General features: G+C 45.1%; 1 long non-coding RNA gene across 1 annotated transcript; it reads left to right on the top strand.

The window, feature by feature from the left end:
- Positions 1–16,937: 16,937 nt before the first annotated feature.
- LOC125942185 (uncharacterized) lies at positions 16,938–22,453 on the top strand. The gene is made up of 3 exons (XR_007464883.1): positions 16,938–17,028; positions 18,397–18,509; positions 22,396–22,453. It is a non-coding gene; the product is annotated as an uncharacterized LOC125942185 (long non-coding RNA).
- The last annotated feature ends 3,969 nt before the right edge of the window (positions 22,454–26,422 follow it).

The raw sequence follows: 26,422 nt of genomic DNA, 5'->3' as shown, positions 1-26,422 counted from the left end.
ATTTCCAGGCTTTTTCGCTTAGTGTAATAGGAATTATATATGCAGGGTGTCCCAGCTATCACGCTGCACGATTTAAAAAAAAGAGGAACGGTGTTACGCGAAGCAAACCTAGTGCGTATTGTTTCCGGCACAGTGTAGTAGCCGCCACTATTTTTTTTGTAACTGAGATCTAATTAGTTAATTGTAAATAATTATCTAACTCGAGAAGTGCTGTCCTAATTATGAAAGTGCCAATGAGAAAATTGTAGAGCGACTGTGAGCGACTGCCAGAAATGGTGATGTTTTGTCGCGAATCATCGCAATGTTGATCGGCGATGGCACGAGTCCCGTTCGTCATGTCCCGCTCGTTACAGGTCACCATCATCAAGCCAAGCCTTCTCTGGCTACTCTCAGACGCCGCTGCTCGCCTCGCCCGGCGGGTCGGGAAAACTGAGTTCAGCGACCTCCGGAGGCGAGGCCGCTGACGTCGACTGTACGCAAGATCATCCACTACGACGACAACGACGAAACCAAAACGACGCAGACGTACAGACGCAGTCAAACACCGTACGAGAGGTAGTAACGTCGAACATTCCCGTCACCGAAGACGACGAAGAAATAACGAGGTTAATCGACACTCGAGCGGACACCTCAGTTATTAGCATGGACCTTGCGTGCAAGCTGAAGAAAGTTCCTACCTAGTGGACTGGGTCGCAGATTCGAACTGCAGGAGGCCTTCTGCTAACCCCGGTAGGAAGGTGCACAGCGCGAATGAGCTTTCGTGGGTTTGCGTACCTCGGAGATTTCGTTATCCTCCCAAGCTCTTCGAGGGACCTAATTCTTGGAATGGACTTTCTGCAGGCTAATGGAGCCGTGATTAGCTTACAAAGGTCGCTGGTAACGTTTCGACGCCGCAGGGCTTAGCAGGATGCAGCACTGACGACACGTATGTCAACGCCTTGAGGATTGTCGACTAGTACATCACAGTGCCGCCAAGGAGCAGCGTATTGACCCTCGTAACCTGCGGCGCATTCGACGATTATGAGGCTATTGCCGAGGCAAATATCCCGCTACTGCTTGAAAGGCACATCTGCATCGCCCGGGGCTTTGTTCGAATACAGAATAAGTGCTCGCAAGTTTTGTTGACAAACTTCAGCCATGAGTAACACCACGTCCCTCAAGGTACAGCTGTAGCATTCCAGAACGACATCGGTGACTTCTCCGACGTCGGCACGTTACCAGTGACTTCACCAGATGCAACAACTCACACCAGCCGGGGTACCCGCGTCCACATTAATGCTGACTTAGCACATGTACAGAAGGATCAGCTGCTGGGCCTAGTGACCGAATTGTGTGGGTGCTTTTCCACGGAATCTAAAGTCCGGCGCACCTCCGTCAGCGCGGCCTGTCGTCAACATCCATACCGCGTGTCACCAATGGAGCGGGAGGCGATTAAGCGTCAAGTTCAAGAAATGCTAAATGATGTACGCCATCCAGCCGTCGACAAGTGCGTGGGCATCGCCTGTCATACTAGTAAAAAAGAAAGACAGCACACTCCGCTTCTGCGTTGACTACACACATCCTAACCGAGTCACCAAAGGCGACGTTTACCACCTGCCACGGATCGATGACGCTTTGGACCGTCTACGTCATGCTCAGTTCTTTATTTGTTAGACCTAAAGTCAGGGTACTGGCAAATCGAAGTGGACGAGCAGACCGTGAAGTCACTCTGCTGGTTTGCCAATCTACGAGAGCCGTCAGGTCGCCTCGCTCGTTGGAGCCTCCGCCTCCAGGAATGCGGCATCACTATTGTCTACAGATCCGGCCATAAGCATAGCGACGCTGAGTGCTTGTCACGTTCTCCTATTGCCTTGACATCCTCCACTTCGGGCTAGATTTGCCGTTTCTTGGTGTCGTGGACGTGGTACGCATGGCTGACTACCGACGTGTAGACTTTGAGCTGCTTCCAGCCATCCGATATCTCGATGAAGCTGTAGTTGTTGTCCCTCGCCCACTTCACGAGGATTGACGTCGTACTGGCTGCGGAACGATGCACTGTACAAGAAAAATCTCGAGATCAGGTAGGAAACGTTCCTTCTCGTCGTTCCGACGGCGCTTAGCGAGGAAAGTTTACAGGAGTGTCACGACGATCCTGTGCCGGCCACTTAGGCTTCGCGAGGACATTAGTGCGCATACGGCAGAAATACCATTTACCACACCTATTTTCGTCGGTTCGCTCTATATGTGCGAACGTGCCGTGACTGTGAAGGCGCAACTCCCACCCATCAACCCTGCCGCCCCCTTCAGCCTTTGTATCCACCTCCACTGCCGTTCCAGCAAGTGGGAATGGCCTTCTTGTCCGTTACCCACGTTTAGAGTGTACTAGAACATGGAAGTGCCCGAACGGCTGCATTTTCAATGCAATGAAAGTGAAGCCAAACGACGTAACGCCGCTGGGGCGCTGCGATCGGTAGCACAGCCCCCCGTGGCTGAGAGAGAATGCCTGCTTCCCACGCAAAACTGCGGTTTCTACTCAGCAAGAGGCGGTTTTTCTTTTTTTAATACTTCATGCGTTTTTTTTTTTTTCTTTACACGGGTACCTAACACTTGTTTCCGTGCTACACAATGCAACAAAAATTCAAGCAGAAGCTGAAGGAATAATAACCAACTAACAATGTTTTGCGTGAGGATGGATGGATGGATGGATGGATGGAATGGATGGATGGATGGATGGATGGATGGATGTATGGATGGATGGGTGATCCATAAAGAGGTCTGTGTTTTTAAACATAAAAATACCGGACAGACGGATTTCCAGGCTTTTTCGCTTAGTGTAATAGGAATTATATATGCAGGGTGTCCCCTTATCACGCTGCACGATTTAAAAAAAAGAGGAACGGTGTTACGCGAAGCAAACCTAGTGCGTATTGTTTCCGGCACAGTGTAGTAGCCGCCACTATTTTTTTTGTAACTGAGATCTAATTAGTTAATTGTAAATAATTATCTAACTCGAGAAGTGCGTCCTAATTATGAAAGTGCCAATGAGAAAATTGTAGAGCGACTGTGAGCGACTGCCAGAAATGGTGATGTTTTGTCGCGAATCATCGCAATGTTGATCGGCGATGGCACGAGTCCCGTCGTCATGTCCCGCTCGTTACAGGTCACCATCATCAGCCAAGCCTTCTCTGGCTACTCTCAGACGCCGCTGCTCGCCTCGCCGGCGGGTCGGGAAAACTGAGTTCAGCGACCTCCGGAGGCGAGGCCGCTGACGTCGACTGTACGCAAGATCATCCACTACGACGACAACGACGAAACCAAAACGACGCAGACGTACAGACGCAGTCAAACACCGTACGAGAGGTAGTAACGTCGAACATTCCCGTCACCGAAGACGACGAAGAAATACGAGGTTAATCGACACTCGAGCGGACACCTCAGTTATTAGCATGGACCTTGCGTGCAAGCTGAAGAAAGTTCCTACCTAGTGGACTGGGTCGCAGATTCGAACTGCAGGAGGCCTTCTGCTAACCCCGGTAGGAAGGTGCACAGCGCGAATGAGCTTTCGTGGGTTTGCGTACCTCGGAGATTTCGTTATCCTCCCAAGCTCTTCGAGGGACCTAATTCTTGGAATGGACTTTCTGCAGGCTAATGGAGCCGTGATTAGCTTACAAAGGTCGCTGGTAACGTTTTCGACGCCGCAGGGCTTAGCAGGATGCAGCACTGACGACACGTATGTCAACGCCTTGAGGATTGTCGACTAGTCCATCACAGTGCCGCCAAGGAGCAGCGTATTGACCCTCGTAACCTGCGGCGCATTCGACGATTATGAGGCTATTGCCGAGGCAAATATCCCGCTACTGCTCGAAAGGCACATCTGCATCGCCCGGGGCTTTGTTCGAATACAGAATAAGTGCTCGCAAGTTTTGTTGACAAACTTCAGCCATGAGTAACACCACGTCCCTCAAGGTACAGCTGTAGCATTCCAGAACGACATCGGTGACTTCTCCGACGTCGGCACGTTACCAGTGACTTCACCAGATGCAACAACTCACACCAGCCGGGGTACCCGCGTCCACATTAATGCTGACTTAGCACATGTACAGAAGGATCAGCTGCTGGGCCTAGTGACCGAATTGTGTGGGTGCTTTTCCACGGAATCTAAAGTCCGGCGCACCTCCGTCAGCGCGGCCTGTCGTCAACATCCATACCGCGTGTCACCAATGGAGCGGGAGGCGATTAAGCGTCAAGTTCAAGAAATGCTAAATGATGTACGCCATCCAGCCGTCGACAAGTGCGTGGGCATCGCCTGTCATACTAGTAAAAAAGAAAGACAGCACACTCCGCTTCTGCGTTGACTACACACATCCTAACCGAGTCACCAAAGGCGACGTTTACCACCTGCCACGGATCGATGACGCTTTGGACCGTCTACGTCATGCTCAGTTCTTTATTTTGTTAGACCTAAAGTCAGGGTACTGGCAAATCGAAGTGGACGAGCAGACCGTGAAGTCACTCTGCTGGTTTGCCAATCTACGAGAGCCGTCAGGTCGCCTCGCTCGTTGGAGCCTCCGCCTCCAGGAATGCGGCATCACTATTGTCTACAGATCCGGCCATAAGCATAGCGACGCTTAGTGCTTGTCACGTTCTCCTATTGCCTTGACATCCTCCACTTCGGGCTAGATTTGCCGTTTCTTGGTGTCGTGGACGTGGTACGCATGGCTGACTACCGACGTGTAGACTTTGAGCTGCTTCCAGCCATCCGATATCTCGATGAAGCTGTAGTTGTTGTCCCTCGCCCACTTTCACGAGGATTGACGTCGTACTGGCTGCGGAACGATGCACTGTACAAGAAAAATCTCGAGATCAGGTAGGAAACGTTCCTTCTCGTCGTTCCGACGGCGCTTAGCGAGGAAAGTTTACAGGAGTGTCACGACGATCCCTGTGCCGGCCACTTAGGCTTCGCGAGGACATTAGTGCGCATACGGCAGAAATACCATTTACCACACCTATTTTCGTCGGTTCAGCTCTATATGTGCGAACGTGCCGTGACTGTGAGAGGCGCAAACTCCCACCCATCAACCCTGCCGGCCCCCTTCAGCCTTTGTATCCACCTCCACTGCCGTTCCAGCAAGTGGGAATGGACCTTCTTGGTCCGTTACCCACGTTAGAGTGTACTAGAACATGGAGAGTGCCCGGAACGGCTGCATTTTCAATGCAATGAAAGTGAAGCCAAACGACCGTAACGCCGCTTGGGGCGCTGCGATCGGTAGCACACAGCCCCCCGTGGCTGAGAGGTAGAATGCCTGCTTCCCACGCAAAAGACTGGGGTTCGAATCTCAGCAAGAGGCAGTGTTTTTCTTTTTTTAATACTTCATGCGTTTATTTTTTTATTCTTTACACGGGTACCTAACACTTGTTTCCGTTGCTACACAATGCAACAAAAATTCAAGCAGAAGCTGAAGGAATAATAACCAACTAACAATGTTTTGCAGTGAAGATAGATGGATGGATGGATGGATGGATGGATGGATGGATGGATGGATGGATGGATGGATGGATGGATGGATGGATGGATGGATGGATGGATGGACGGACGGACGGACGGACGGACGGGACGGACGGACGGACGGGACGGACGGACGGACGGACGGGACGGACGGACGGACGGACGGGACGGACGGACGGACGGACGGACGGACGGACGGACGGACGGATGAGGCTGAACCCTTTAAACCGCGCGGTGGCATACGCCACCTAGCCATGACTATTAACATATTTTGTACTTTGTGGTGGGTGAAATTTCACCCCTGCCTTGATTTTATCCACCAATCAGATAACCTCTGTTTGGTTATTTCTACCCGCTTAAAGTCTATTTTGCCTTCACTGTCCCTAAACCCCAATGCTTTGAAAAAATCAGCCCCGTTGCCTTGCACTGTAGGGTTAAGCCCTTTACAGAAAAGTATGAGGTGTTCAGCCGTTTCCTCTTCTTCTCCACACGCACAGCACAACGTGTCTATACCTTGGTACTTGACTCGGTACATCTTAGTCCGCAATACTCCCGTCCTGGCTTCAAACAACAAAGAGCTTCCCCTAGAATTATCGTAGATATTTTCTTTGGCAATTTCTTGCTTGAAAGTTCGGTATGTTCCCAGTGCTGATTTCGTCTGCATCCCAGTTTTCCACAGACCCCTCTCTGTTTCCTTAACCTTTTTCGTAACCGCTGTTTCCTGGTTTGCACCCCTCCTGCAGTCCAAATATTTGATTGACAGTTTTCTGGTCAGCTTCCTAGATTTTGTATCAACATTCCTCATGTACAAATAACTGAAAACTCTCCTTGCCCACCGCTTTTCTGTCATTTCTCTCAATCGCTCCTCAAATTCTATCTTGCTGCTGGCTTCCCTGCCCTCGAATGACGTCCATCTCATGTCACCCTGTACCCCCTGATTTGGTGTATTTCCGTGTGCTCCCAGAGCCAGTCTACCTACCCCTCGCTGCTTAACTTCCAACCTTGCTCGAACCTCTGATCTCATGCACAGGACCGCATTGCCGAAAGTCAAACTAGGGACCATCACCCCTTTCCAAATCCCTCTCACCACTTCGTACCTATTGTAATTCCGCAGTGCCCTATTTTTCATCACAGCTGCATTTCTGCTACCTTTAGCCGTCAAATATTTTTCATGTTCCGTTAGGTACTCAGCCCCATTGTTTATGCACACTCCAATAATGTTTAATAATAAATCGATAATGTTTGCAGTGCCACCTCACGGGAATCAACAAAACTATTCCTCCCAAAGCATGGCCTCCGAGAACTGCACGCATACGAAACCCCGCCGGCCGACAGGCTCCGCAGTGCGCTCAGTGCACGCTCTTCACATGTCGTCTGCTAGGAGCGCTGACATTCGTGCGACTGTGCGCAGACGGTATATAGAGTTGTCTGCGAAACAGCCGTTTAGAACAACAAAAAAAGAAAAAAAAGAGCTATTTCTGCACTGTATATTATGGCTGAAGTAAAGCAAAATAAAATATGGAAATGAATTTGGTAGTAACTATTCGTGAACGGCCGGCCTCGTTGTAGGCGCACATTTTTCATCTTTTTGCCGTCTGCTTCCGTTTCAACGGCAGCGAAACAGCAAAAGGCGCCGAAGGATCACCCGCTTGCTGTGCTTTTAATGTTCACAGATGCAACTTGCCCGCTAAAGAGGTAAGTGGAATTTGCAATTATAGACATGCTGAAGTAGAAAAGCGCAAACCACAATAAAGTACTGTAGCATATTGTAGTATGTGGCATTAAAAATCACAGGTAGCAATACTCGGCTCCACCATTGTCAATAAAGTTTAAATACGCAATATCCCAACATGAGTATGATAGCTTTATAAAACTTTGCAGGTTACATTAGGTGTTTGCGAATGTGGCAAAGTGTTTCGAAAGACCAGGAAAAGGCGTACTCGTTGGCGATAGTTTAATTACATTTACCGGAAAGAACGTTTTACTCAGGATTGTCAACAATATTGTACGTTTACTTGAAGGTGGGCACAGGATATGGCAATTCGAAGCGTTTAGTGTTTTAAATAAGCATTAGCAAAGATTTCATATTTTTCGCTGTTTGGAACTAAGATATCTTCCTGTACTGCATCCTTTATCATGTTGTGTTGCAGAGCGAGCCTAGTCAATGTTTCCTCTGTTTTGTGTCCTAGGAGTAATATGCATAACTGGAAGAAGCATGACACTTCGGTTGCGCTTCAATGACTGTAGTAATCCCTGAATTAAACCCACACGGTCACCACATTCGTCTGACTTTTGCTGGAAAATGAATATTTATTTATTTATTTATTTATTTATTTATTTATTTATTTATTTACTTATTTATTGGCTCTTGTTGCACAGTCTATATCGCGAATGTACTGTTTATACGTATATGACATGTAATTATGCAGGAAGATGTGTCAGAAAAACATTGTTAAGGCCGTTAAAGTGATACACGATAGTAGATCAGTCAGTGTGTGTAAGCGTGGAGGTATCCGTGCTACTTCGTTGTTTCTTAAATAACCAGAAAATTCCACCTCGTTGAAAACGTGCTTGTGTTCGCTTTTGACGGAAAAGTGATATCACAACTTGAGCTATATACATGGTGTCCCAGTTATCACGCAGCACGATTTCAAAAAAGAGTAACAGTGTTACGCGAAACAAACGTAGTGCGTATTGTTTCCAGTACAGTGGAGTAGACGCCAGTAATTTTTTTCGTTACTGAGATTTAATTAATTAATTGTAATTAATTATCGAACTCGAGAAGTACTGTCCTAATTATCAAAGTGTCAATGTGAAAGTTGTAGAGCAACATGAAAAACTCACGATACAGTTCTCTGTTGCTCACTACGTGCTACATAAATGCGTTGTTCCGAGTGTGAAAGAAGCCCGCGAATACACGCAAAGTGCCTCGAGCGGCCAGTCGTGTGACTACTCCTACTAGAAGCAATACGCACTAGGCTGGCTTCGCGTAACGCCCTTCCTCTTTTTTCTTAATCGTGCTGCGTGATGGCTGGGACACCCTGTATATATATATATATATATATATATATCATTGAAATGTTAAGTCATTATCACTGTGAATGTGATGTCAACAGCAGTTAAAGTTTACCATGTGGGCACTAAATCACCCACATGTTACTGTACATTTGTCGAAAACTTGTCAACTTTGTATAGTCTGGAGCGCATTGAACAAATTGCTTTCAAACGAGAGTTTGCCAATTTACCGGCTATCTATATGAAGCCTCTTCACTTGCAGTGTACACGAGAGTGATAGGTTTTATAAATATTTCCAGGCAATGAAGCCAAAGAGGCAGAACTTCTGCTCTGTTCCTGGGTGCGCGGCAAACTCCAGGAGACTATCCGAAGACCGGAAACGTTCTTTATTTGTAGTTCCTAAGAGCCCTACCCAGAGAAAGAAATGGGAAGAGAACTTGCAATTGCGCATAGGTTGCTTAACAACCACGAGTGCGATTTGCGATGCACATTTCGAGCCCCATCATGTGGTGCGGGACTTCATTCATATCATAAACAGCAAAGAAGTCAGGCTACCCCGTGAGCGGCCAAAGCTCGCCGTTGGAGCGGTGCCTGTCAGAGTGAGCGCGGGGCCTCTACTGCAGGGCGACACCGATCGAAAGCAAGATAACAAGCATCCGACACATTCGGATCGCACGAACACAGCAACCATGGATGCCACTGAAGAAACCTGTGAGCCATCAACACCCCAGTGCGAAAAGAGGAAAAGATCATCCAGCGCTGCGAGCCTTACGGAAAGCCTGCCGAAGTACAACAAAGAATATCATGCCGTGAATGACGGCAGTCTGGAGCTGGACTGCGGGGTCCACAATGATGAGGACAGGCGGGCCCTCCGATCTCTGATGACGCCGTCAACATCAAGATGGACAGCTTTTTAGTTCCCGAATGTTGACGGTGTGTACTACGTGACCTCTAGACTGGCCCCACCAGCAGCAATATACCACGAAAGAGTTGTATTCGTGCAGTACGAGGAAGACACACTGCTGTGCCGGACACACATCAACGGCGCTCTTTACACCGAAAGGAAAGGTCTTTCCCTGGCTGATGCGGAAGAGCATATTAAACAAGTTGATGCAATGTCAGTGTGCCAAGGTGCCATAGGAAAAAATGAGCTCACTCAAAGCCCAATCACGATTACAGCCTCAGAGCTCAATCTCAGTATCAGGCGCTATGGAGACATCGTCTACAGCACAAGCTGCCAGGGCATGGTACCGGACAAAGTTGAGCTGATTGTACACGAGTCGGATGGAGAAAGGTCTCTAAGGGGTGCCCGGACGCTTCGATAAAATATAGATGTTTGAGCAAGTAGAAGCGCAAACATAGCGAAAATTATCGCATTATTAATGTGTGCTCTTATTTTCATTAGTTTGTCCTGGTTTCCCACAGGAGTAGAAAAGGAGAAAGTGTCGGACCTCACGCATTAATATTGGATGTTTGAGTAAAATAATTCACTATATACATATTCCATTAAAGCGAAAAAGTGCAGCCAGTCATGCAAACACTTGTGCGTGGTAGAATGTGTGGATGTATGACAGAGAAATAGAGAGTGCACGCGCACGTGTGGGTTGTCTACTCCAATTGTGCAATCCTGCTTGCAGCCATGAAGAATGTGCGCCTTTGTCGTTAACGATAATCTTTTTAACACACAAATAAGCAGGAATTGCAGAGCAAAATATTCTGTTAATGTCAATAAGGTACTCAGGCTCATAATTGATAATTATTTGCAGGTGGAAAATGCCGATTGTGTGCCAAAGCAAGGTTGTCCATCATGAGGAGAAAATATGAGCTGAGCCGTTCCAATGCTGCAAAACGAAGCAGTTACCGCCAACAAAAGAACTTGAGACAGCAGCATCGGCGACTGCAAATGAGACTATCAAACCTCAAAGAAAAGCTGCAGGCGATGACGAAACAGTGCAAAGGTATGAAGGAAACCACGTTTGAAGAAAGTCTTGAAGGCATGCCCCAAAAGCAAAGAGAAGCAGCGCTCCATTTTTTCCGAGCTTCCAAGCGAAAGAGCACCCGGGGCATGGGATAAACAGAAAGTTGGATTCTAGAGTGTCTGCTCATGAAGATGAAGAGCCCAAAACTGTACAATTACATGAGGAAGAACAAAATTCTAGTTCTACCAAGTGAAGACACTTTAAGAAAGTATTTATGCTCATACAAGACTAGATTCGGATTTTGCACTAGAGTCCTCAGAGCCCTGAAAGAACAAACCAGAGGGATGGACTCCTTTAAGAGACATGGAGGCCTGCTAGTCGATGAATTGAAATTGTCGGAGCACTTGTGAGTCACATCTGCAGCCACAGTTGAATGTTTAGTAGACCTGGGCCGCTTCACACCAAAAAGTGAAAAATATGAGCCATGCGACCACGGTATGGTAATTATGTTTGCACCATTCTCGGGCAAGTGGACGCAGATTCTTGCAGTGTTCGCAACACACGGGAACGTGAAAGGCGAGCTGCTTGCAAAGTTGCTGGTGGAGGCCGTACTGCTCGCAGAATATGCGGGTCTGCTCGTTGACTTTGTGACCTGTGACGGTGCCACGTGGAACCGAAAGATGTGGAAAGTACTGGGAATTGGAGCGACTTCAGCCTCTATTAAGTGCAGAATGAGGCACCCGAAAGACGGTAGTCGCTACCTTCATTTCTTGTGCGACTTTCCTCACTTGGTAAAGTGTCTGCGGAAACCTGCTCTCTCACAACTTCGACACTCCTGATGGCTTGGTAAGTTTTCCGCGTAACACCGTAATCCACCCCCGCCCCGCCTTTTCTTTAAGCAGCGCACACATTGCGCAATTAGGTTGTACCAGTAAATTTATTGCGTTCTTCTGGGAGAGGGTTTCACAAAGAGACAGGACTTCACCACGCCTGCCACATTTTCCTTTTTTTTTTCATTCATGAACGACTCTCTCTACATATACATATACGAAGATTTTAAGTAACATTTAATAATATGTTGTTTCGGAATAAAATGACAGTTCCTTCGGGAACATACCGTCAGTGGGGCTACGCCGGGGTGACGGGCAATACGTGGTAATTAGCAGCTAATTAACAAAAATACATTAATTAACGCTTAAACTGTTAGTATCAGTGCGCTCATCGTAATCGGGAAATTGAAGTGAGCTCTCCGTACATGCCATGTCAACTCTTGGATCTGGAAAACTGCGTATAGCCGCGAAACAGCGGCACGACGAAATATGGCTATCGGAGTGCGTCAAACCGAAACTGGGAGGCTACGACGAGCGCAAAGCCGCGCTCCTCTACGCGACGTTTCTGCTTCTGATGTACCCCAGCAGCGGGCAGCCAGCGCGGGACCGCCACAACTGACGGCATATCTGTGAAGGAACCATTTTTTTTTAATTTCAGGTCACCTGCATTTAAATATTAATATTTTCGCGGAAGCACCCGGTATATAATGTGGTCGTGTTATGCCTAAGGAAGAGCAACCATTGCATGGCCTGCTAATGGAAGCATTATAACTTCAACATATATTTATAGAAGGCAGCGGAATACTTAATTCTCTTGTTCTTTTTGCGCTTGTCGACGTGCTGTTCATCGCATGATATAAATGACAACTGAGACGAATGTTTAACCGCATTTTTCCATTTCTTTTTTACTTGTGTTGTTCTGTATATGTACTCAAAGCGTCTTGAATTAAGCTTTAGTTAGAAATTAGCACTCGTGCCTATCATTTGGTGCTTCAAAAGTCCCCGAAAAATCCGCTCTAAAAATGTGGGACATATATGACTCACGTGCCATATAATATGGCCTTTGACAAAACTAACGGTGCGCAGGTACTCAAATGAATCTTGCTCTTTGTATCTTGGCTACAAACTTTTGATCAATGCAGGACACCATTAATAAAGCAACGCACTTTCGTTTCCGTTTCAGGTATCCTTGGACACCGTCAAAAATGTCTACGACATGGATGGAAGCGCCGTGACCCTTCGCGTGATGCATGGGATACGCGAGGCCCACCTGAATCCTAACAACTTTGAGAAAATGCGCGTCACGTATGCCTGCCAGCTGTTTGGTCCACAAGTAATTCGTGGTCTGCGTTTCTTCCAGCAAGATGTGGAGCAAGGAGCAGGCGGTGGCATACAGCCAACCCTACGGTTTTTTGAGTGAGTTCGCACAGTATGATGGTCATCATCATCATCCTATATTTTATGTCCACTGCAGGACGAAGGCCTCTCCCTGCGATCTCCAATTACCCCTGTCTTGCGCTAGCGTATTCCAACTTGCGCCTGCAAATTTCCTAACTTCATCATCCCATCTGGTTTTCTGCCGACCTCGACTGCGCTTCCCTTCTCTTGGTATCCATTCTGTAACCCTAATGGCCCACCGGTTATCCATCCTACGCATTACATGGCCTGCCCAGCTCCATTTCTTCCGCTTAATGTCAACTAGAATATTGGCTATCCCCGTTTGTTCTCTGATCCACACCGCTCTCTTCCTGTCTCTTAACGTTAGTCCTAAGATTTTTCGTTCCATCGCTCTTTGTGCGGTCCTTAACTTGTTCTCGAGCTTCTTTGTTAACCTCCAAGTTTCTGCCCCATATGTTAGCACCGATAGAATGCAATGATTGTACACTTTTCTTTTCAACGACAATGGTAAGCTCCCAGTCAGGATTTGGTAATGCCTGCCGTATGCACTCCAACCCAATTTTATTCTTCTGTAAATTTCTTTCTCGTATGATAGTTGATAGTATGATAGTATGATAGTTGGCCGCCATTGGGCAAAGCGAACAAGATGACAGGATAGGAAAACGGTCGCAATCATGTAGACAGTGCTGAGCTTGGTTCTTACGCAAAGCGCTGGGGCTAGCGTAAATATTGCAGGGTGGGTGTAGTGCACATATCGCAATTGACAAGTATGATAAACCTGTAAGGTCTCGACGTGTATCGCTTTACAGAGCCCTGCCTGCATGTTGTTTGTTTATCATAAGCGAGGGATGACAGGGAAGTGCAGACGGTTACTGAGACATTTTCTGTTACGTCATCCTACAGTATTTCCACGTGGACACTTCAGCCGGCTAACCACTTGGACTGCTCAGTATTATGGTAGGCAATCGGACACCTCATCACCAGGACATTTCGTTCCTCTCCTGAAATCATCGGGAACGAGCTGGCTAAGCTTGTTAGCACATCTGAAGTGTTGCTGTTTCGAAAGCAGATCGGTGTGTCCAGAAGCATCGTGCTTATAGAGTTTTCCTTGAACATATTCTGCCTAATTTTAAAGCTGCTGAGTTTATTTTCTGGCAAGTGGGACTTCTTCACGACTGTGATCATCTGTGTACTAATGACGGTATATATTTTTCGAGTACTAAATTATACGAGATGATTGTGAGCACTGCTTAAAGTCAGGGGGCGGGGGGCCCGGCACCCCTCCATTTTTTAAGGAGGGGTGTCCCCCCCCCCTCGGCAGGTGAACTGCAGCAATGTGACACCCATTGGACAAGCGCTGCAAGCGATTTTATTACCAGTGGTGCCTTGCGCAGGGCAATTGAACTCAACCAACTCTCATATTTCTCATTTAATTATTTAATTGTGATCAGTCGGTTGCTCTGGCATGAGCACAACTTGGACGCAGATATTCTCGTACTGCTGCATGCAATTCCCCGAAGCACTGCACATGACGGGCACCACCCTTGTTCGACTAAGATTCTTGGCACAGCATACTGTTTCATGAATCACCTGAGCGTGAAGCTCGTGAATTAGAGAAGATATCACCTTGGTTTCTAGGTTACCAGTTCATTTTCATTCGTTTAGTTGTGCATTAATAGTGCGGCGATATACCAAAGGCGCATAGACTTTGCCCACTATATATATATATATATATATATATATATATATGCGCGCGCTATACTGGTCGCCGCCCTATGACCGCCCCGCCCCCCCCCCCCACTTTCACTGAAAGGAGACTTCAAGCGCTGGTCATGAGACTACGACAATGGAATGGGGCACGTGGTTCCGCTCATTGCAGGCAGTATCATGTGCATTGTGCGTTATTTTAGAAAATTAGTGCGCGCGAAGTAACGACATAAATCTTTCACGAAAATTTAACGCGAAGCATCTTTTTTTCTTTCTTTTTGAATATACAGAATGATCCACACCATCATCACGATCATGTCATCACGGCACCCCAGAAGTGCGTTGCGGATGAACTCAACCGCCGTCGACTGCCTCTCTGCCTTCCTTGCGTACGTGACTGAGTGGGAGGTACTCACAAACGGCACGCGGGGCTTCATGAGTCAATCAACAGCAGCAGGTTTACGGGTCACAATCAAAAGCACACTACTGCTGTTAGAGTACCTGACGGTCAAAATATGTTACAAGTACCTTATGACTTCCCGACTCAGCCAAGACCCGCTGGAGAGCACTTTTGGTATAGTGCGACAGTGCAGCGGCAATAATGATCACCCTACACCGCAGCAGTTCCTAGACACGATGTCCTGCCTTAGCTTCTCCAACCTAGTACGCTCGCCAGACAAGGGCAATGTAGGGCCAAATACGGTTCAATCTCTTTTGTCTCCCAAAATGTGTCGTCGTTCCTCATCTCAGAAGCCGCGCCTCGCACATGAACTAGCAAACGTTCCATTTGTAGGCAATGAAGAAGAGCTCAACAATTTTTCTGATGAGGACGACCATGCAGCTTATAACTCAGCTAGGAGTGACCGCAGGCTGGTGCACTACATCGGCGGGTATGTAGCACGAAAATGTGTCTTACCATTGAAGTGCACCGCCTGTGAAAGTCACTTGCTCGTTTCTCAAGAAGATGCAGACAGCACCACAGCCGAGCTCACCTTGCAGTGTGATTACGGTGGTCTTTTGTACCCGTCGTCAAGTTTGTTTGACTTCATAGCCTTTCTGGAGGACACGTTCACAGAATGTCTTAGCGCACGCCGCGTACACTACGACAGTATTAGTGACCTGGTCGAAATCCTAAAAACTAAAAAAGTAAAGCTGGTGGGGTGTGAAGACCACTGCGTTCAGCTGACTGAGCGGACCATGGGTTTTTATCTACTGATAAGGCTGCGGTTCTTCGTCAAAGCCTTGAACCGCGCACGACCGTCTAGGCGTAGATCTGCGCAAGAGAGAAAGCAGAGGAGGTGCTCATAATTGAGCCGGCCCTGGCTCAATATCACTCATTCATGCAGTATGGAAATCAGACTTGTACACGTTATACAGAAGAAAATATCTAACGATTACAATTGCGCCATTCGAAAATGTAATTGATCGCCCCGCAAAAGTAATTAAGTAATTACTGAAAACATTGTCACGTTTTCGTGATGACGTAGAATAACACACTCTCAAAAAAACCTGACTTCAAAATGTTAATGCTTTATTGAGCGAACCTGTGCCCAGCAAAACAAGTGGCACTTAAAGCACAACGATAGCAGCAAGTATACAGTCGGCGCGATCATGGAAAGCTGATCTGCGGGTCAACTCGTCGAAAGTTCCGGCCGTAATCGCTGTTGCCCGCGTGCCTTCCAAAAACCACCACACAATTCGTGTCGCGCATAGAATCTCATTATAAAAGGTTCGGCGAGAACACGCACTGCAGGTAGAATAAACGATAATGCTCGAGTAAGTTCGAAGTCGCGCAGGCGCGTCTAACGCTGAGCGATAACATTAATTTGTTCGATATCAGGCACCGGCCAAACATTTACACCCTGTTTTCCGCTCGCTTATGTTCATCCACGCCTGTCTCCTGATATGTTGAAGTTCTGGTCTCTCTGCTTAGAACGCTTCGTACGTTTCATTTCTGCATCTGCGGCAGCGCTTTCAACATGCAACTGCCTATGCTGAGTCATCGCGCGTATTCATGCACTGAATGCACCCCATGAGAGAAGTCTCCCATCGCTGATGGTATGCACGAAGCATGCACTACGGTAAATATTCTGAGAAGTCAAAGTATTATGTCAATAAAAAAGGTTGTTCAAGAAAGCTATATATCACTGTAAACAATTTCCGTAATTTTACAGCAAAAACCTACGTAAAATTTACGTAGACCATTCTGTTTTATGAAAAACGGCGGATTCTACGTAAAAAAGACGGACGTGAGCTCCGTTTATGAAAAACGGCGGGATTCTACGTAAAAAAGACGGACGTGAGCTCCGTTTTTGAAATACGGAGAGCCGTCCGTAATTTCATGAGGAGGGCATTACTAGTGAAAAATGAACACGCAAAGAATATAACGAAAAGACACTGTCTACTCTCACTGCCAGTTACATATATCACCATAGATAACGCTGTTTTAACATTATTCGCGTGCGAGCATAGTAAACACACAAAAAGAAGCAGGTAGGGTTTGAGCGGTGGCGCTGCTTACCACCCCTTCATCGCGCCTACACGCTGGGTTGGATTCCTCCAGCACAAACAACTGTACGAGTACTCGCTAATGGCGGACGGTGGAGGTGGTGTTCCTGTCGCATTTGTGATTTCACGCTAAATAGGAAGGAATCGGCGCTGGATTGTTACACAAGTAAGTGATTTAAGTGTGCTTTTTTGTTGGTGGTGCACGTCGCGCGTGCGAAAGGCTCCGCGATGGCCGGTGATGGGCTCAATTGTGTTGTGTGAGCACGCTCTTTAACGAGATTCCTTGGCCATGAGGATTGACAAAGGGACATTGCGAGTCTGTGATAAAGGGGTGTTCCATTTGTTGTGTTGAATGCATACTCACTACAACTGAGACGTGTTGGCAATATTAGCGGCGTTGACGCCTCTAGTAGCTCCTTTGTCGTCTAATGTGGCCGCTGGTTTACTGACGTTAGCATTCCAGTTAGCACTGTGTTGTGCTGTGTGCTCGGCGTTCCAAAATTAAGTGAAGGCGTTGTACCCGTTAGTATCTCTCTCGACGCGGTGCAACGCTATGTTACCAATATTCGGTGACGCATTGCATCACAGTGAAATTTTTAGACATTACTATAAGCTTCGGACGCAGTGCCTTGGCTGGGCGTGCATAATCGCAGTGTTCACGCCCGGGATTGGAAGATTGCTCATGTATGAAGACCTCATTGAGCATGTTCGATGTGCATGCCCCTTCATTACAATCAAATGACGGTGGAGCGTGCTTACTGCCACAACCTTGTGCCACCTGCAGTGGTAGGGAACACGGGTGTCACACGGTGTCCTTTCGTTTGTAGTAGAGCCCGAGCAATCGTGCACGATCGCAATTGAAAGTTGTCCGCGTGATACCCGTTAAGAGTCATTGCAAAGGAAACGGATTATCTTCTACCTGGCAATCTGTATTCGTTTTTTTGACAGCTACCAGGCTGACGATTAACGTTCTGACGCAGTACGTCAGCATATCACGTATTCTGGAAGGGAGAATTGCCGCTTAAGTTCTGCCCCTATGCGGCCGTAATTGTAAAACAAATGCATGCGAAAAGTAATTTTTAACTTAACCTTGACATAGAATAGTGGTGGCCAAACGTGCATTACGGACATTCCAAAGTTATATATATTCCTAACAAGTGTAAAAAGAAACCAAACTACATGTCAACACTGATGTTGAAGGGAGGTTCACACTTACTGTCTCGAGTTGCATAGACTAATTTTCAGCTTACACGCATCACTGCAATAATTCTAAAATGCGTGCATGTGTTGTAAGTTATGCAGGGCAAAATTTTTGTCAGCTCATTTTTCTAATAGAAAGTGCTTCATAAAGTTTTTTTTGCAAAAAGTTAAACGAGGCCATTAGCACTTTATAAAATAATGTGAGCTATCTCACAGCAATAACAGTAACTCAGTGACGAGCTTATATGCAATAGTGTAATTGTATATAAAAATGTTTGTGCTTTGCTTTGGATGACCGGTCAGAAAGTAACTGATATCAGTATTTCATTTGCAGCTGTTGCACCAGTGAAGGATGTCTGTGTGCCGCCTTGCATTCAGTTTCTCAGCCATGGGGGCCTGCTTGCAACACCAGTGGCAAAGCAGTCTTGCATTGTGCTATTTGTTCTGGTAAGCTGGGCCATTCTATCGTATATCAGTCATGTATATGCAGTCCTAATGGACATTGACTGCAAATGTTGTTGGAATGACAATGCCTATACAAGTATAATAATTGTTGCAGATGCATCCAAAAGATAAATGATGTTTTGTTCTTCCTGGGGCAACCAATTGGTTCAGCATGAGGACGTCGACTTGAAAGTGGCATTGTTTCATACTAGTCTAGGTTGCACATGAGTGGTGTTCAAAAAACACTAATAGCACCAGATTTCGGGATATGAGGCAACAGATAAAACATGCACCAATAAAAATTCTTCGTTTAGTTTGCCTCCATGAGTATGCAAAAACACCTGCATACTGACCTCTAACACTGTCATGCATGGGCTCCATGGTAACTAAGTGTAGCCACAGTTAAGCTCACTGTTAGCCACTGCTCAGCTTACTATAATAGGTGAAGATGCCTCGACGGATTTGCGTGTGACATTGGAAGGTATCATAACAACGTAAAATATAGCCTGAGCACACAGCCTGGTCACGTGGTCAGATGACCAAAATATATGAATATTTTGAAGGGAATGAACAGCACTACTGCCAGAATGAAGTGAAGGTGAAGGGCACAGCAACACATTCCCTTTATCCTGTCTATGGCACCATTCAGTTCCTTCCTATACATGCACCAACCAGCCCAGTTGAGAACGCTCTAGCAGTTCATCTGAATACCTTAATTTGTCTAGAAGATTAAGTGTATACACACTAGCATATGTGGGGGCTATTCTGCGAGTTTTGTATGTTTTGAACATGTGCCATGAGGATCCTTCATTGCTCAAAACTTGATATACAACTGCACAAAGCAGCATCAATAGCTACGTTGCTTCCCCATCTTGTGTCGAGGGTCTGTGCGCGTTTCCTAAGGTAGTCCTTGTGTCGTCGTCCTGTTTGTCCTACATAATTGCTGCTGCAGGGTAGTAGGATGTTGTAAACAGCACAAACTGCACTTCCTATGATCTCCAGCACATACTTCTTGATGCAAACTTCTCGTCTTGACCTGGTCCAGTTGACATTTTCGTACCTGACCAGTTTGTTGGCCCTGAAAATAAAAAGGTAGTTACAACTCTCCCTAGCAATTTGCTTGAATTGACAGCTTCCTTTGTGTACCTATTGTATAGCAGTGATAGGCCTTGGCTTCCTTGAAGTACTCCGACTGAAGACTTCACCTATGTTCAGCTCCGTTAAATGCTTCTTGGCAACGCATGGCGAAAGGCAGTGCGAACACACTGTTAAAAGCAACCATACTTGGGTCTTGAGGCTCCCCTCCACTTCGTGGTAGTGCCCTTGTGTTCCTGTAGCAACAACACGCTTCAGTGTTCAAGTGCGCTAATAGGAAAGGCCAACACACTTTTGAGTGTGGGGCATAGATCCAGCACGATGCTCACCACAGAAAACCTTCAAGCCAGATATTGGAGCTTGCCTTCCAGCAGTTTTACTTCCATGAGCACACCTGGCACTGTGGAGGAGACATTAAAAATGTCTGAACTCCTTGAGTAGCCTTGCTTGGCAACTTCCCACAGACAAAAACACTGTCCAGGTAACCGTAAAACACTAGCTATTGTGGGCACCAGTGTTGTAAAGTTATTTTGCTTCATTGGCAACTTTCTCCTCTATATTAGGTGAAGTAAGGCTACTAAATGGGTAGAGTGATTTTCTTCCTGTCTTCTCTGCAGTGCTAGATGAGTTCACGTACGGGGAAAAAGTACCACTAGACAGTGATCTTTCATTTCTGGACCGCAGGGTTTTCTTTGGTTAGTGTTATGTATGCTGCAGCTATGCCCAATGTTTCGAGGAGGGTATTCTGCCTTCCGTATCGGCACACTCTTTCGCTGTGAAGCTCATCACAGGAACACCAAAAGGCGTCCTCAAGAAATCGAGGCATCACCAAGTGGAGGAGAGCTTCTGAACCCATGTCTAACATTTGCTTAAAGTGTGGTGGCCACTGTTATATCATATTCACAAGGTCAGTCATAGTGTCAAAGAGACTGTTGGGAAAGCTGGAACTTTCCTTTTATTTTTCACGTCGAGCAATCGGGGTACATTGTGCGAAAAGGGTGACTCGGACCGAGCCTTGACGCAAAGTGTAGCAAAAGGCAGAACAGCAGTTCATCAACTGTGCGGTTGTTGTTTACATTATCCCGCTATCCAGCATTTGCAAGTACGCAGGACAACAAGCCTAGTATTTATATGTTTGTCTGTAAACAAAATTCTTTGCCTGCATTCATGTTGTCTAGCCTTCTCCCGTCTTTTCGTGCTGTCCCCAAGTAATCGCATAGGCACAGTCTTGCATAACTTGCAATTATAAGATTCATGCTTGGGAATATAATCGGAAACTGTGCCATATGGATGACATACTTCATTACACGTGGTGTTAAAGTGGCTGTGCAGTCTGGGTAGGGACTTCAAATCTGCTTGTTATAGCAATTCATAAGTTGCTTCCAAAACTTGAGATACAACGATTCAAGCTATGTCTGTGAAAACAGTGCATCATATTACAAGGAACTGTTAGAACACTTATGGGAAATAGCTCGGTATTGCGAGAGGTTGTAGAAACTTGCTTTCTACAGCATTTTATAAAGATATTTTTAACTTCCGCATCTATCGTGTTGTCTCATCACAAAACTGTAAACAAATATGAGTATTATGCCTTGAGTTTCAGTAAAGATTACATGAATATAATTAATCCTTTCCGACGCTATGTACACAATTCAATACACCAAGATAGTGCATTAATAGCAATGGCATTGATTGAAGTAAGGATATTTAAAGTGTGTCCCGTACATCTTCAAACTCTTCTAATTGAAATAGTGCTGCATGTTTGAATTACACAGGCAAATTGTTTTAGTAAAGGAAGTATGAAGGTAGATGGTTGGCTACTTTGCTTGGTGTATGTAATTGTATGTATGTCACTTCTTTCATCGTTTTTCACAGTGTGTTGCACCAGTCATAATTTTCGAATGGCTGGATAGGTGCTATTCAAGCCTGGTAGACATGAAATAGTTGATGTTTGAAAATTTGATGTACTTGCACTGAGTTTTTGCATGGAGTGCACATTCTAAAAACTTGACCAACGCACTAAAGAACTGAAAACTCCTAATCTATTGTACTTCTGTAAGCATTTTATGAATATGAAGATGTAAGAAATGCGGTGAAGCTAAGTTTTCAATCAACACAACTAATTGGCATGTGAAAGGGTTAAGGAAAGAGACTCCTTGAAACAATTTCTCGAAACATCGCAACATACCACCTGAGGGTCTCCCACCTTAACCTCTTACTACTGTTTTGCAAATCACAATATTGACTGAATGCAATATTTTTCTGACCAGTCTTTCATGTAATGTAAAGAAAGTAACACGTCTAGTCTTACATGAAGATAAATTCGAAATCATTTATTTATAGCACTCACTTAGCAGCAGTTCTGAACTTACTCAGTATAGTATAGTATAGATCAGTATAGTACTTGTGATTCACCTTTGTATTGCTGAGTACAGGTATGGTTAGTTAGATATGGTTAGTTGTTTACTAGAAAGGATCCCGAATTTTCCACCTTCTGATTGTAGCTTAGACCGTCGCTTGTACTTCACAAGGAGTGGATTGTGGTAGCTAGGAAATATAGTTTTCCTGAGAATTTCCATGCATGCAATTTTGATTCTGTCTGCTAGCATGTTTGTATTACAGCATGAATTTCATAGATTAGAGGCTCCATGAAGGTACATTCTGTCGTTGAATGTCTATGAGATGGTTAAGCAGGTTGACTGTATCTAGTTACAACTCCTCATGTCCTGTGGCAGTTACGTTTGTGTGGTTTGGTGCTGTCAGTGTAAGCTTAACATTTCTTTCCTTCTCCCAGGAAGGACACAAGCATTGAGGAGCCATTTGACCTGCCACTACACTAATACGGTATTTGGTAGGTTCTATTACAGGTTTTCTTTCGTGTAGTAGTACCTGCTATAATTCTGTATAACGTGTTCAGACCTTTAGTCAGCAGGCTGTTTGACAACAGGTGTTAACAAATGAATAACTAACAAGATTTTCAAGGTCGTTAGTGATGCAATCGTTGCACACTGCTCCATTTTTGTGCAAGTTAATTGATGAGCCATCCAGCAAGTGCTGCTCTCCTGCCTTAATGCACAAACCTTCAAATACTGTTAACCCTATATCACAAGTGTACAGCAGATGGAGATGACTGTTCACAGCGACAAGTTCATAATGTTTACTTACATGCAAAAGGGAGTCAAACGTCAGGTACACATTTCAAGTTTTCCAAAACAAGTTCATCATCATAGTGCATAAATGAACAAGTAACTTAGCGCAATAAAAATACACAGGCACAAGAAAGGGAGACAAAGACAAGCGCTTGGTGACTCAGAAGTGTGTGACATATATGTTCCAACCAATTATTATTTTCTAAATTTTCTACGGATCCAGGACTCCTGTGACTACTTGCCTTATGTAACATTCTCTGTTGCCGTCTTGCCCTAGAAAACATAACTAGTGCCGTCTTGCAGCCCTTTAAACTGGCAACATCTTCACCACCGACAGTAGAGCATGTTCAGATAAATTCAACTAGACATGCCTGGTGACCACTTAATTTTGGTGAACAAATTTTATTTTGTGCCCGAGCCTGACGACAATGAAATCAATAATATCTTCTATTTTGTTGTAGCGCAAAGTGAACGACAAGGACAACAGAAAGGCAAATTTGACGCACAGCCAGCGTTAATGTTCAACAGATTCGTTTCCAGTTCTCATCACTATATATACCCTGAAAACGTCATACAACACGTGTAAAAGCTCAGTAAACATGAACTAAAAAAAACGGGAACCACACGCATGCAGTTTTTTAGCCACATAGATTGACAGACATGTAGACGTTTAACGCGAACAAAGATCGCATCATCTTCCACCTGCTTCTACTCATGATAACTGTTTTTTTTAAATCTAGGTTTGCACTTGCATCTTTGGCAATGAAGGGCAAGAAAACCATCAGCAGCCAGGTATTTACTTTGTTATTGTGTTCTCGTAGCCTGTCATTTATACATCTACCAGTTTGACCAATGTAGGACCGTCCACACTCAAAGGAATGTCGTATACAACACACGTGATGCAATCAATGAATTTGTTTTTATGTTCATTTTCGCATGCAGTATCCGCAATTCTTTCTGGCTTTGTCTTCCTACACAGGCTCCCCAATTAATTAGGAGCTGAAAAAACTATGTTGATATCAGACCTTCCAGCAATCTTTATTCTGTGGGAGAAACTATGTATGTAGGGGATGACAGCAACCTTTCTTTTCTTTATGTCGGTGTTTGTACCATTCACTTGCTCGGAACCTTTTTTCACTTGGCTCGGGTAACCAGCGCCGCTTAAACGTGAAACTTGCCATCTGAAGCTATTGTGCATTAGGTGCCGGCATGGCTTCTTGAGCGCTTCACTGAAACACACCTTCATGATTCCCCTCTTCAAGTTTTGTATGCACGGAATGAAATGGTAAAAGTGGCTTACTTGCCCTAGGTTCTTAACCCCAGCAGGTTTTGTTATCGATGAGCACAAAATTAATGTGAAGGAATCCAAACTTCCCGTCACATGGCTATCCTGCACCTAATGCACGATAGCTTCGAACAGCAAGTCTCACGTTTAAGCGGCTTTGTTTACCCGAGCCACGTGCTCATGTCAGTCGCAGCAGGACTGCTTAAAAAGGCACAGCAAAAAGGTTCTGAGCAGGTATATGGTACAAGTACCGACATAAAGAAAAAGATTGCTGCCATGCCCTACATACATAGTTTCTCCCGCAGATTAAAGATTGCTGGAAGGAGTGACATCAATGTTGTTTTTTCGACGCCTACTAAATTAATGAGCCTGTGTGGGAAGTCAAGGCCAGAAAGAATTTCGGATACTGCATGCGAGAAGGAACATAAAAGCAAATTCATTGTTGTATACCGCACTCCTCTTGGGTGTGGAGGGTCCTACATTGGCCAAACTGTTAGATGTATAAATGACAGGTTATGAGAACACAATAACAAATTAAATACCCTGGCTGCTGACGGTTTTCTTGCCCTTCATTGCCAAAGATAAGTGCAAACCTAGATTAAAAAAAGCAGTCATCATGAATAGAAGCAGGTGCAAGATAATGCGCTGAACTATAGACACTAGAAACATATCAACATTTGGTGACGCATGCATCAGTAAGCCTTCAATTTCATTATCCTCGAAAGAGCTTGATTATCTTTGTTCGCGTTAAACTTGCACATGTGTCAATCTGTGTGGCTAAAAAAACTGCATGCGTGTGGTTCCTGGTTTTCTTTAGTTCATGTTTACCGAGCCTTCACACGTGTTGTATGACGTTTTGAGGGTATATATAGTGACGATAACAGGAAATAAATCTGATGGAAGTTAACACTGTGTGCATGTCAAATGTGCCTTTCTGTTGTACTTGTTGTTCAGCCTTGCGTTGCAATAAAATAAAAGATGCCATACAAACAAGCCCCTATAGCTACCCTCATTGTTAGTTTCGCAAGAAAAAGACTTGTCTTTGAAAATAAAATATAGAAGCACCTGTTCAGTTGGAAGCATTTTTTCTGGATTCTGCCGAATCCGTATTTTGATTAATCCCAAAGAAAAAGTGTTGTGGCTATGGCTCTAAGAATATTTTGGCACAGACTGCAGGCAAATAGCATGAATTCCAACTAAATACCACGGAGTATCCCTGCTACGTAAAACTTTGAAAACTTCAAAGTAAAACTTTGAAAACACATCATTGCACATGTTTTAAGTTCAGTGTGTTTTTCTCTGCATCTATTAACAGCACGGAATTTGGCCATCCTGTTGCCATTGAAGTCGCAGACATTTGGGCAAATAGCTCTGCCCTCGTTGACTCTCAAAATCCACTGAGAAGCGCTCATATTTGGACATTGCTTTAGTTTGAGCTTTACTTTAAAATTTCTTTAGGAGAGGCGGAATTCCCAAATTAAGCACGTCACCCAAGTAATGCTGTCTGGAACGACATGTTGCATTATTTGTTTGGTTCTGGGGTTGCGAGTCAAGGAATGGACAGAATAAACGGTGTACTGCCTGTACCTGCCACATATGGGGCCCATGTGTACTTGTTGCAGGTTCCTTTACGTCGCGAAAGTGCTACAGGTTACTTCGAAAAGCACAGACTGACAAAACGGCAAATTTTGGGGGGAACACAGCCTATAATTATAACTTTTTAAGGGGGTGGAGATAGTATTTATTTATTTATTTATTTTCGATACCCTCAATCGCCGAAGCTTTGCATAGGGGAGTGGGTAACAAATAAAGAAAAGAACAGAATGAAACATGCAGCATTATACAGTATTAGCGACAAATTGTAAACGTGAAATGAAATACAACTAAAACAAATATAACTCAACTGAAACAGAACAGAAATAAACACATCATGTTATACAATACTATTAGCAAAATTTGAACGTAAGAGAAATTTGGGAAAGGGAGAAAAGAAAACATGAAGCAAACTAAATTGCAGGCATCACGACACATGTAAAAAAAAGACAAAGAAAGAAGTGGGGAGGAGAGATGCATGAGATGATTAAGCAGTGCTATCACATTGTAGGTGCGCAGATAAAGAACGGGAAAAAAGAGAATGATCAGAAATTGAAACAACGTCGTCAGATAGGTGGTTCCAATCGTTGGATGTGTGCGGTATGAAAGAAAAATAAAATGTGTTTGTTTTGCAAAAAATGCCTTTAACTTTGTGTTTATGGTCAATCCGGGATGAGCGATAAGTGGGTGGCGTAATAAGCTCGGTACGTAGTGATGAATGATGGAAGACCTTATGAAAGAGGCAAAGACGGAAGTACTTACGACGCAGTGACAGAAATGGCAGTGATAGAGAT

Source organism: Dermacentor silvarum, chromosome 1 (assembly GCF_013339745.2).
Source record: "Dermacentor silvarum isolate Dsil-2018 chromosome 1, BIME_Dsil_1.4, whole genome shotgun sequence".
NCBI classification, from domain to species: Eukaryota; Metazoa; Arthropoda; class Arachnida; order Ixodida; family Ixodidae; genus Dermacentor; species Dermacentor silvarum.
The sequence above is the reverse complement of the archived record's forward strand: the minus strand, read 5'-3'. Positions and strand labels throughout refer to the sequence as shown.